Raw genomic sequence first — 12,500 nt, forward strand, 5'->3', positions numbered from 1 at the left:
AGCGCCCAAGGTAGTTAGATGTTGCTTTAATATAGGACAGCCATTTTATTTCTGCTGCTTTATCTAGTTTACATTTATCTAGTGCCAAGCAGTCCTTAATAATCTTATGGTTCAGGGTCAGGGCGGGGTTTATCCATGTTTTAATCCATTGCAGGATAGGGGCCATATTCAGATAATCTGAGATGTATCCCATCCCTAACTCACGATGTACCGCAAAGCTAGGAGTTGATTGAGGGAGGCCCAACAGGGCCCGCAAAAATGTACTTTCCTCCCTCTGTATACGAGTTATATCCTTACATCCCCATATTGCGCCCCCATACCTAGCTATGGCCACAGATTTCGCTTTATAAATAGACAAAATTGCTTCTGCCGGTTTACCACCCAGTCTCTTAGCAAAACCAAGAATAGCAAATGTTGATCTCTTTATTGCAGCTACTTTATTTAGTAATTGGGGAACCCAGGAGCCTACATCATCGAAGACCACTCCTAAATAAGTGAAGACTCTAACCTTTGTTATTATATTGGCATTACATGACACTGTTTTAAATTGCTTTCTACTTTTCCCTAGAGACCTAACATGGGATTTCTCTGTGTTAACAACCAAGTCTTTTGGAAAAAGGGGACCCCTATATAATACTCTTTCACTTGCTATACTTAGGGAAAAACTGAGTTTGGAAAAGGTCTATAGCCAAGTGACAGAATGATCACACATTGTAATATCTTGATATGATCAGTTAATTACCATCATGAACATGTACAGTCCAACTGTATTGAAAAACTTCAAACTGTAAATACTTGGATATTCAATTTTATTGATATTTAATATTTGTATTTAATGTTTACTTATGTAATTTTTTTCTCCTTTTTCTTTTTATGATTATCTTTTTTATATATATATATATATATAAAGTGATTAGTATTGCACATGAAAATCGTATATTACATATTTATAGCATTCAATTTAAATTTAAAAACACATTAGAAAAAGTGCATCATCAATAGACTTAAAGCTAAACAAATAGGTTGAAGGCAATACGGTAGATAATCACAACAACCAAGTCTAACTTGTCCATAAATTCTCCAAATGAGTCTAGCAATCTTTGTAAGGCGTTAGGTGTTCTTGCCAAAAGTACTGTATCGTCCGCGTATAGGAGTACAGGAATGTACGTTCCTCCCATACGCGGAATATCTGTTACAGTTGCTAGAGCTTTTTCTAGGGAGTTGATATAAAGTGTGAACAACATTGGGGCCAATATACAGCCATGACGCACCCCTCTGCCTGATTTAAATTTGGCAGTGCATTTTCCCTCTTGCGTCATTCTAATTGATGCCGATAGGTCCCTATGTAACTCGGCAAGAAAATTTACCAGAGCCTGGTCTAATCCTAACTCCAGGAGCATTTTCTACAGCTTTGATCTATTGACTAAATCAAAAGCTGTGGATAGGTCCATGAATGCCAGAAAAATTGAGCCTTTTGATGTCATTGTATATTTATTAACTATTAGATGTAAATTTAGGCATTGATCTTCCGTACCTCTTCCTGCTCTAAACCCGTATTGGGCGTCACATAAAATGTCTTTATCCATCACCCAAGCATTTATCCTTGTCAAAATTACTTTTCCGAATATCTTGATTGATGTATCAATCAAGGAGATAGGGCGATAACATCTTGGGTCCCCTCTTTGGCCCTTCTTGAATATCGGTATTATAACAGAGCGGGACCAAGTCTTGGGGAAGATAGATGGGCTAGAGTTAGCTGCTAAATTGAAAACATTAGTGAGTATTATGGACCAGAGCTCGGGCTTGGCTTTATACAAGTCAGATGGTACCCCATCTGGTCCTGATGCTTTCTTAGCAATTGTTTCAGCTATCGCTAACTGTACCTCTTAGATCGTGATACTCTGTACGGGGCCCGCTATTTCTTTGGGGCACGTCTCATACCTATCCAGTTCCAAATTACTGCCATAAACATTCTCAAAATGGGTTAACCATTCTTGTTCACTAATGTTTACTTCTAAAGGGGCATTATCCTGTCCATTGAACAAAGGAGAATTGACTATAGTCCAGAATTTGGAACTGTTCCTTAAAGTCTCTTTTTCAAATAGTGAGTCCCATGCGTCTTGTTTTAGATCATTTTTCCTAGTTTGTAGTGTCTTTTTGTATAATTTCCTTAAAAAGGAGACCTTACTCTTATCTCTAGGTTTCTTATTTAGGGCTTGCAGGAGCTCGCCATGTATTTTGGTACAATTATGGTCAAACATCTATTCTCCATTTTTGGTTTATGTGATGTCTTCACCGTGAGTTCTGATGTAACCTGTTGGCAGATCTTTTCGAACGAGGTTATTACATCACCCCCAAAACGGAGTGGGTCTATACAGGTATCAATTTCATTTCCCACCTTAGATTTAATTGTGGATAAGAGTTCCTCGGGTATGATTTTATTCCATTGTAGCCTCCTCCCTTGGTCCTTGGCTCCAACACTAGTGATAATTTTAGCAGTCTCCATTTTGTTAAAAAAAAAAGTGTGGTATTAGCCAGTTCCATAACCACTGGGTTATGGTCACTAAACGTAAATTGAATAGCATTGTAATATAAAACAAAACTTAGTAAAGCAGGGGATATAAACATATAGTCTATTATGGTTTCGCTTTCCCTTGCATTATATGTAGATACACGGTCCTTTATGTTTGCAAAACCAGGTTCGAACAGGTCTACCTCTGTGAGTAGTTCCTCTAGGGCAGATCCCTTTGCTGAGTGTTCGAAGTGCTGATAACTAGAATAGGCCGGGTAGTCAGCTTCTAAATACTGACAATTTAGATCACACAAATGCACGTTAAAATCACCCATTAAGATAATGGAAAAAAAAGTGGTTTGAGCTTCTTTATATGCGTATACAAATTTAGTTAATGCATCAATGTGCTCATTTGGGGAGTCTCCATGTGGTGCATTGTAAAAATTAATGTATAACACTTTATTTTTGTTTGGCATTAAAACTTCTATAGCTAAAATATTGGGGGAAGTGGGATTTAGCTCTTTCACAGATCCCCGAATGTTTACCGCAATTAGAAATATTAGTCCTCCTTTATCCCTCTCTGATTTGGATATACATGAAGGTACAAAGTAGGAGGTGAACCCATCCACCCAAAAATTGCACTCTCTATCCCAGGTTTCTTGCAATGCTACTATATCATATTGCCTCAGAAATTCTATCCATGTCTTATTATCCCTCTTAGCACGTAATCCTGCGATATTCCAACTCATAAGCTTAACAGGAATCTCCCTTTTTTCCTGTAGTTCTATTGGGCGTGTGAGATGGTTAGATGAGGGTTCCTTTGTCAGTCAATCATTGTCCTCCAATTGGGATAAAGGTGTAAATCTGTTTGACGTTACAATTCCCTCGTTTGGTGCAACACTAGTGTAGTAACCTGCTTTAGGGTGCAATCCAGATTTTTTAGTTGCCCAACTATTTAAGGGAGGTAGTGCAGTTTCTGGGTTTCTTGCTGGTACAGTTCGTCTCTTGTAAGCTCTTCCTACAGGAATGTGGTCTGGGATAAAAGAACCCTAGTGGTAATGCTCTTATCTCTCCTTCTTGTGGGAGCATGTCCGTCGCATCCCAAAATAACCGTGAAACTTCATATGGTCTATTAAAATTCACAATCAGACAGTCTCCCTTGAGGTGTTTTTTGGTGTTTCCTACCCAACTCACCCGTCTCCCCATATTTATATTAACAGAGAGATTTTTTCCCCCGTGCAGTTTTCATCACACCACACCTTAATATTTCTTAGTAATGTGTCATGTGACTCTAGCTCGCCAGTTTTAAGGGGTGGTACATTAACTAGAATCGCCACGTAAGGTGTGGCCTCTGGGGGTAAATGTACGGTGCGTTTCAAATCCACATCCTTATTCTTAGTGTGCTGTCTCTTGATCAAAGGGTTCTCTAGATGAGGTTGTGAGCTGTCTTTGGCACTAAGCTGCCTGCTCTCTTCAGGAACCTTGACACGGTCTATTAGTGGTATTACATTGTGTTCCATGGGTGAGATTGGTCGGTTCATGGCTGTTGATGTACTGCAGGCATTTGAAGACCTCTTTGTTACACTAGACTGTGATTGTGGTTTTTTAATCAATTCAGTGTTGTCAATACTGACAGAGTGGTCCTTTGAGGCTAGGAATGTGTTTATCCGTTCACATTTTTTCAATATTTCTAGTACACACTCTCTTAATGTTTCAGTAATATCACTGCAAATTTGAGACAAGGCGGTTTCTAATTTTTCAGTGAGTATATCCTCAACCAAATCTCTCATCGAGGTTTCAAAATGTCTAGATACAGCTTGCCCTTGTTTCATTTTAGACGGTGTAGGTTTCATTGCTTTTTTTGACTGCTTCTTATCATGCTTAGTACCTGCAATTTTAGCCTCCCCCGTAGGTATTTTGTCATTTGGGACGTTTACACCCTCTTCATTATCTGGGTTAGCTATACTGGTGGAAGGTATGATATCAGTCATTTTCCTGATAATGACCTTAGGCTCCAGGGGGATGTACTGTGTATCAATGGCAGGGCTTTCAGGGGGCCCAATTATGGATGTTTCAAGTCCCAATTCACGTTCTGTGATTGCAATTTCCTTGTTTAATTTGCCCACAGCAGAGGTAAGGTATGACAGTATATTAGACGAGTTATTTGAATTTCGTGGGACTTTAGATTTCACACCACTCGCATTATCAGAGGTTTGTAGTTTACGCTTACCCATTTTGATCGATGCCTCTTAAGGTGGTGTCCCGTCCCGTCCCCTGTTGACCCCGGACGGCCACAGACGGCCCGCCCTTTGCCCGGGCTTCGCCCGGCGCTGCCCTAGCGCTCCCGTGACGCGAAAGGTGCTGGGAACTGTAGTCCCGCTCTCCGCACTCCGCTCAGCGGCCGATCGCGAGTGGTCAGTGGAGCGGCGGCGGGAGGCGGGAGGCAGGCGAGTGCTGTGGCCCCGATGTAGCTCCGCAAGGTACGGCAGCCTCTGTTGATGATAGGTCCCCCACTCTGCCGGGAGACGTGCTGGTCTTTATGCGCCTACTGGTGCGCTGTTGTGCAATGTCGGCTTCCTGCCGCGAAAGGTGCTGGGAACTGTAGTCCCGCACTCCGCTCGGCGGCCGCTCTCGAGTGGTCAGTGGAGCGGCGGCGGCAGGCGGGAGGCAGGCGAGTGCTGTGGCCCTGATGTAGCTCCGCAAGGTACGGCAGCTTCTGTTGATGTTAGGTCCAGGAATCTAACATGGTTCACATTCGGGCCGTATACATTGACTAGGGTAACATCCTGCCCGTCCAACCTTCCAGAGACAATCACATACCTACCCTCCGGATCTATCTTGTGCTCTATTGGGTGGAAGGCGACTCCCGCCCGCACCCAGATCAGCACCCCCTGAGCAAATGCTGAATATGATGTGTAGAACGCCTGCCCTCTCCTGCGCAGAGCCTCACCTTCCTTATCCAGAATGTGGGTTTCTTGGAGCATCGCTATTTGCACCCCTCTCCTATTTAGTTGTGAGAATATTTTATACCTTTTACTCGTAGAATGCATGCCCCTAACATTCCACGACATTATGCTGTAGGTGGCCTGTGTCTGCTGCATGAGAGCACATGTTCACCCCCTTGCATGGCCCGAGACCTAGCCCCTCTCCGCGCAACCTGACAGTAACTCTTACAGTACAGCAGGACGTGGCACTTCCCCCACCCCCGTCGGCAGGAGCATCCCTCCCCATGACCCAAACTACTAACCCCTTCCAAACATTACAATAACTGTCTCAACACCCTCTCCCCAGGACAAGTGAAAACAGTTCCCCCATCCAAACTACGCACTTCAATGCTCAAACAAACCAAGTTTAGAGGTGACGATCAGGCCAAAGTCCACCGAGAGGTTGCCGTCCTCTCTGCCCCTCCGGAAAATACCCCCCCCCCCCCCCTCCCTCCCGGCCAACAGGTCACAAATAAGCATCAGGGAACTCCCTCAAGTGAGAAGTAGCAGAACATTACCAGCAGTCCCCTTTTTCCTGCCCCCAAGCATAGTTCTGACGCAGCCCACCTCACACCAGGTCATCTGCTGATCGGGGAGTTACGTGTGGCAGGGTCTGGCTGGCAATCCCCCACCGAACTCAAGCGGGTCTCTGAGTCCGAGTCCCTCTGGTCTTCTCCAGCGAGCGGTGCTGGTTCCCGGACTCCAGCTGCACTCAATGAGGCCACTGCTGCGATCGCACTGGCCTTAGCTCGATTTGCCTCCTCTGCCGTCGGATGGTTCTTTGAAGCAGTCCCTCAGCAGGGGAGGTCGGCAAGCTTTTATTTGCAGGACTCTCCTCTCCACGCTGTTGCCCTTGGGGATCTTGGTCCTCAATCCAGCCCCATACGTCCTGGGTGGTGGTAAAGAAGGTGGTACCTCCATTATGCACGATGCGCAGCTTGGCCGGAAAAACCATGGAGTAGGACACCCCCATCTGGCGCAGTTTCCGTTTAACAGCCGTAAAGGATGCTCTTTGCTGCTGAACCTCTCGGGAGAAGTCGGGTAAGATCCGTACCACGCTGTTCTCCATTTTAAGCTGCCCTTTAAGCTGCGCCTGGCCAAAGCACATGATCCCTGTCCTTGTAGAACAAGAGGTGGGCCACCACCGGCCTCGGCGGTCTGCCAGGCTGCGGGGCCCGGGCCGGCACCCTGTGCGCCCGTTCCAGCGCAAAGAATGGGGACAACCCTTCCCCCGCAACCTCCGTGCGCAGCCATCGCTCGAGGTACTCCAACATATTCTTCCCTTCAACCTTCTCCGAAAGGCCCGTGACTCGAATGTTATTCCGGCGGGCCCTATTTTCCGCATCCTCCGCCCGTTGCTCTAGAACCTGCACCCTTTTCTCTATGGCCGTGAGTTTGCTGGCCGTCGCCGCGACCGGCGGTTCCAGGCTCTCCATCACGGTCTCCGTGGCCGTGACACGATCCGCCAATTTCCTATGATCCGCGCGAAGGAGGCCCAAATCTTCCCTGAGAGTGTCAATTTTAGTTTGTACCGCCTGCTGGGAGCGTTCTTTGGCCTGCAGGATGTCCTGGAGGGAGAGGTCGCCCTGGGGCGTCCTGGTCCCCGGGCGTGAAGTAGGGTCTCCTCAGTCCTCGCCCGCTCCCTCCTGGTGCTCATTTTCCCGCCTCTTGGTGGTCCGGCCCATGGTGACTGCTGGTCCAGTAATCTGTGCTCCCCATACGTGCTAAGATGGGGCAAAGGTGATTGCTGGCACCCCCTGCCCCCATGCAGTGTTCGAGCCTGTAAATACAACACCCTGGGCGCCTCGTCGCTACCTCTCCAGCACAGTGTGCCCATGGCTCCGCTCCACAGGTGCCTCTCTCCACCGGCCCACCGTCACTCCTCCACCTTGATGCCCGGCATAGGCGTCCCCTGCCGCGCTGCTCTCTCAGCTTCGCCCGCTCCGCAGGCCGTCCAAGGACCACACAAGGCAGACCCCCGTCTTGTGCACGCCTCCGTCTCGGGGCGCCGCTGCCGCCTTACCAGTCCACCCGCAGGCCTCTCTTTGCCTCTTCCTCGCCCTGAGCTCCTGGGCCTTGCTCCTCGCGCCCTTCTCATACTCACTGCGGGACCCCGTGACCTTCTCCCCGCCGCACTACCTCTGCTCTCACCCCCGCAGTCCGGGCTCCACTTGCTACCTCGCAGCCGCCATTGTGTGCCAGCCAAGTCCTCCAGCACCTGTAGGGGAGGGCTAATTGCTCCCACAGTCGGCGTCCAGGATCAGCACACTGAAGCCTGCCCCCCTCACTATGGGTCTACCTCATCCGGTGTGTCTAGCGCAATGCAGCTGATGGGGCATCTCACATCGGCTTACACCTGCCCCTCTGCCCCCTCAGTCTCTTCCAGGCTGCCACCATTGCCTGCTCTTCAGCCTGGTCCCAGGCCTCACTCAGCACCAGATCCGCCCGGCGCCTCCTCCTTGCTTATTGCTCCAGGGCCCAAGAGCTGCTCCGACCCACTGCGCTCAGTCCTGGAGCCTGCCCTCCCCTGATTCCTCCACCATGCGGGGGGAGGGGCATGCCTGTCAATGTGCAGTGCAGCCTGCACCGGTCGTGTCCGGTCCTCGCCGCATCCTCTGGCCTGCACTTCTTGCCGCGGGCCACTTAGCAGGACCCGGGGTCCGCCACAGCTCCAACCCGTGCCTTAACCCCCTCAGCGACAGTCCGTGTTCCGGCCGCTGCCAACTCTCCGCGGCTCGTTCCCTGGTAGACCGTGCAGGGCAGCCACACCTCCGTTCTGCAGCCCCACAGCGTACCCGGGGCTGTTAGGACAGCGCAACCGCCATTTTGTCCAGGCCGCCGCCGCAGGTCCCCCAGTCCACCGAGGCTCCTCCGTGTGCCGCCTCCGCCCCAGAATTAGCTTAGGCCTCCTCCGCTGCGCCGGTCACCGTGCCAGCCCCAAGCTGGCAATTCAGGGCGACCCCCGAGGCCTCGTCCAGCTCCGCAGTTCACCCGGAGCGGTCACTGCCACGCCGCTGCCATCTTGTGCGGCCCGCGGCCTCACCGGGTCCTCCGCTCTCCCTCGTCCTACAGAGGCTATCAACCCTCCGCGTCCGTTGCCGCCACCGCCCCTATACTTCAGGCACCCCCGGGGCCGATTCTCCGCTACCGGGGCTCCTCTACAGCGGTCAGGATGGTGCCAGAGAGGGGTTCACCGACGGGAGCTCCGATTCAGGCTCCCTTCCCAATCTGCGTCAGGCCACGCCCCCTAGGTGTTGGTCCACATAACAATGGGTTCTAAAAGAGCTCGACACTCCCTGGTGGTCTACATATGCTAAAATGTGACCTTACCTAGCCTTTTTGACTGAACAGGTCAGGTGTTTGTTGTTTTTGGCCTCCCTCAGACAGGGCATCGGTTCTCAAGACGAGATATAGGTGCATGCTACTGTTTTAGTTTGCCCTCTAAAATTTGTCCAATGATCTAGGGTCTGCTCATTTCTCGAGGGTAAAAGCAGCCACAGCAGCATGTATGCTAGAGACCCTTTTCTGACATCTGCAGAGCAGCAGCGTGGAAGATCTGACACATTTAAAAATCGTTACAGCTTGGATATAGGCACTTAGATAATGAGCTATAGGTCAGGTACTTTTATGTGATTTATTCCAAAAGGGGAGCCTCTACTTGCTTTAATCGGATTGATTTCTTAATATCAGCATAGATGATGGATACAACCTGAATGGGTTATTGACTACATACTACTTGGTATTCAGATTCAAGCATGTGAATCTATGAAGGAACCAATGCTGGAGAAGAAACATGTTACTTACCTGTGGCTACAGTTCTCCAGGGTTGTTTCTTTCACAGATGTACATTTGATCCTCCTGGTGAGCGGCTTTTCTTTATATCCTTCTATGGGAATCTGTTGTATGGTGGCCTCTGGGGGAGTGGACTTGAGGGCACTCAAATTATTGGTAAGCCTTTGAGTGTTTTCAAATGCAACATCCTTTCAATCCAATTTTAGAAAAAAAGGGAAGAGGACGACTATAGTCATTGAATTGTTTCAGACAGAAGAAGACCCAGATGGTGAGCTATGGTTAGCAGTTGAAATTTCACTACTGGAAGATGAGCCGCAACTTCATTAGGCGGACGACCTCTATGAATGTTATACTTGATGGTAGTCTTATTGTCAGTGAGTCTACTGCATACCTATGTTATGCATCAGAATCGCTGATGAAACAAGGTATTTTTTAACATTCTCTTACCATTCACTCCTGAACCTACCTCTCACCACCTCTCTCACACCACACATAGAGATTACATCAGTGCTCCCACGTATTCGTTAGTAGTAGCACACCGGGTCCTGTAGAGAGATGCGAAGACCCCTATGATGAAGCATGACACAAAGGGCCCTTATGGTGTGTGACGGGTATTTTAGAAACATGATGTGCTCCTTACCAATGTAGGAAACACACTTGTCCTTTCATCAACCTTCACTTAATTGCAATCTTCTTTGGGTGGATCTTTTTGTTTACTAATAATTGCAAGGGGAGGCCGTATCTACCCCAGGTGTTCGTGTAGAACCCCAACTCTCCACTCCCTCCTTTGTTTTCTTCTGCAAGCATTGGCATAGCCAATAGATCTCGCCTTGGGACCTTATAAGTGTTTAGCCTTGCAACACGTGTTGTTGCGCCAAGGATATTGTGCTGGATAACTGAACACTTATAAGGTCCTGAAGGCGAGACCTATTGGCTATGCCAATGCTAGATTTTAAACAGTGGGCACTGTACGATTGATAATTAGGCCACAAACATGTGAGCAGCATCATTGCACATATTGATGATATAGAAATAAACAAATGCATATCAAGGTCCTCAGGTCAACGACGTACCGATCCCTAGCATAATAATGGGACCATCAGCAGGACACAACAAGTGATGCCTGAGGAAAAATGCCTGCTGAAAGGAAACAGAGGAAGGGAGAAAAAAGACAAACAAATGTTTTAACATATAGAATTTCTCGAGGCAACTTAATACATACCTGTTTATTTCTATATCATAAATATGTGCAATGGTGCTACTCACCTATTTGTGGCCTAGTTATCAATTGTATTGTGGCCAGTGTTTACAAATGCTTGAGTTTAGTAACTCACTCTTTCGTTGAATGTTGTCCCACTTTCATGTCATTGGTATTTATACACATAACCCAAATTGTATCTCTGTGTTGATTACATGTCCTATTTCAAGTTGTGAGGGACCTTCTGTTTCCTTCTAAATACTTGCACCCCAGGTCCCTTCCAGACCACTTGGGTTCCCTTGTTTCCTTAAAATACCCACATTAGTAGCATTCTATGCTGCAAACCTAATTAAGATTACTATAAACATATAAGGTGTCTGGTGCGTCCATCGTCAAAAATAAGAGAACAGTGGCATGCGGCAACAACAGTTACCATCACAGAGCAGCATAACGAACGCACACGCAGTACTGATACATAAACTGACAGCATTGATAACTTTAGTGGGAGGAGATGCTGTACACCCTATTTAATTCATCACTTACTCTTCACTCAGTGTTGATAATAGACTCATGATGCATTACGTATGTACAATCTTTAAAAAAAAGTCCAAGACGATTCAGTACAAAAACAGCCATTTCCTAGCAAGCAGGTTAAGCCATGAAAGGTACAGGTTGTGCAGAGATTCGTTGTCGGCCCTTTAGGTAAATGATGTTGGCGTTTTACAGCCTGAGTTGCGTCATGGATTTCCCTCATGTTCTCAAACCATTACCTGAACTGTAAACAAGGGGGGCAGGAAAGCTGGAAGGAGCAACGGCTGGGTGTCTGTAGAATCTATGAACAGCACATAACAAAAATGAGCACAGTGGCCAGTGGAAGACCGTGGGGGCCACGGGGAACCATTAGATTCAAGCCCTTACCTGTTTGGAGCCTGTAGGGGCAGCGAGTGCGCGGCTCAGTCTGTGGACCTGCGGCGATAACCGGAAGTAGGGTTACGTCGTGGGTCAGCCTCTTAAAGAACAACATGTGGGGATGTGTGGGCGAGGAGAGAGGCGCGCCTGAGAGCAGTCTGCTCTTTTTCAAAGCACATACTCGTGCTTGTGGCGCACCTGGCACAGTTGGCCCAACCCTATGCCACATGGAATATGCCACATGGTGTTCGCAGATTATGGTTTCTTTTACGATATGATTTACTGCCCCTAAATCTACTTTTATCCAAATGGTATGGAACCTCTCCTATGTGCAATTTTTGTAACTTGAGTATTCAGGATCGTATGCATGTCTTGTTGATTTGCCCTGCACTCCGCCTATTGCGGCTTAAATGGTTAAAACCAATTTGTCTCCGACTAGGTATCTCTAATGTGAATATTTTTATACAATTTCTATACTGTCCTCCAAATGAAATGTTTTGCTTCCACATTTTTAATTTTTTTAAAGGTTTTTTAGCTATTTATTAAGGTGTTTAGGAGAGGTCTGACATTGCTTTCTCTTGTTTATTTGTCAATGGATGCAATTAGTTTCGTGTGTGTTGATTGAATTTTTCCTTCGGTATGTAATTTGCATTGTGAATTTTATGTGGCCCTCGTCGAGAGCCAAAACATAATAAAATAAATTGAATTGAATTGAAATTGAATTGAATTGTGGCGCACCTCTGTGTGCTCCCGTAAGTTGTATGCAGCCACAAGCATGAGTATGTGCTTGGAAAAAGAGCTGAAAGATGGCTAAATGTCTCCTATGCAGCGCATGCGAGACCTAAAAAGGGCATCTGTACCTGACAGTTTTTTAAATTGGATCCACTCTTTGGTCAGAAGCCAACAGCCAGATCTAATTACTGGCGATATCTTTTCTATTTTACACACGGTTTTCATTGAACACATGCTTAAGGGTGGGTGAATTCTATTTTATAGATGTTTATTATTAAAGTAGCTCTTGGATGATTTTCATAAAAGCTGCATGATGGAATAGGCTACGGATTTTGATGCATACAAGGAGACTTTACAGGTTTTTAATGTAAAT

General features: G+C 47.1%; 1 protein-coding gene across 5 annotated transcripts in view; it reads left to right on the forward strand.

Moving 5' to 3' along the window:
• The window catches only part of HIPK3 (homeodomain interacting protein kinase 3), a 580,167-nt gene that overhangs the window by 397,732 nt on the left and 169,935 nt on the right, over window positions 1–12,500 (forward strand). The gene's annotated exons all lie outside the window — the stretch shown is intronic.

Source organism: Lissotriton helveticus, chromosome 3_1 (genome assembly GCF_964261635.1).
Source record: "Lissotriton helveticus chromosome 3_1, aLisHel1.1, whole genome shotgun sequence".
In the NCBI taxonomy this organism is placed as follows: domain Eukaryota; kingdom Metazoa; phylum Chordata; class Amphibia; order Caudata; family Salamandridae; genus Lissotriton; species Lissotriton helveticus.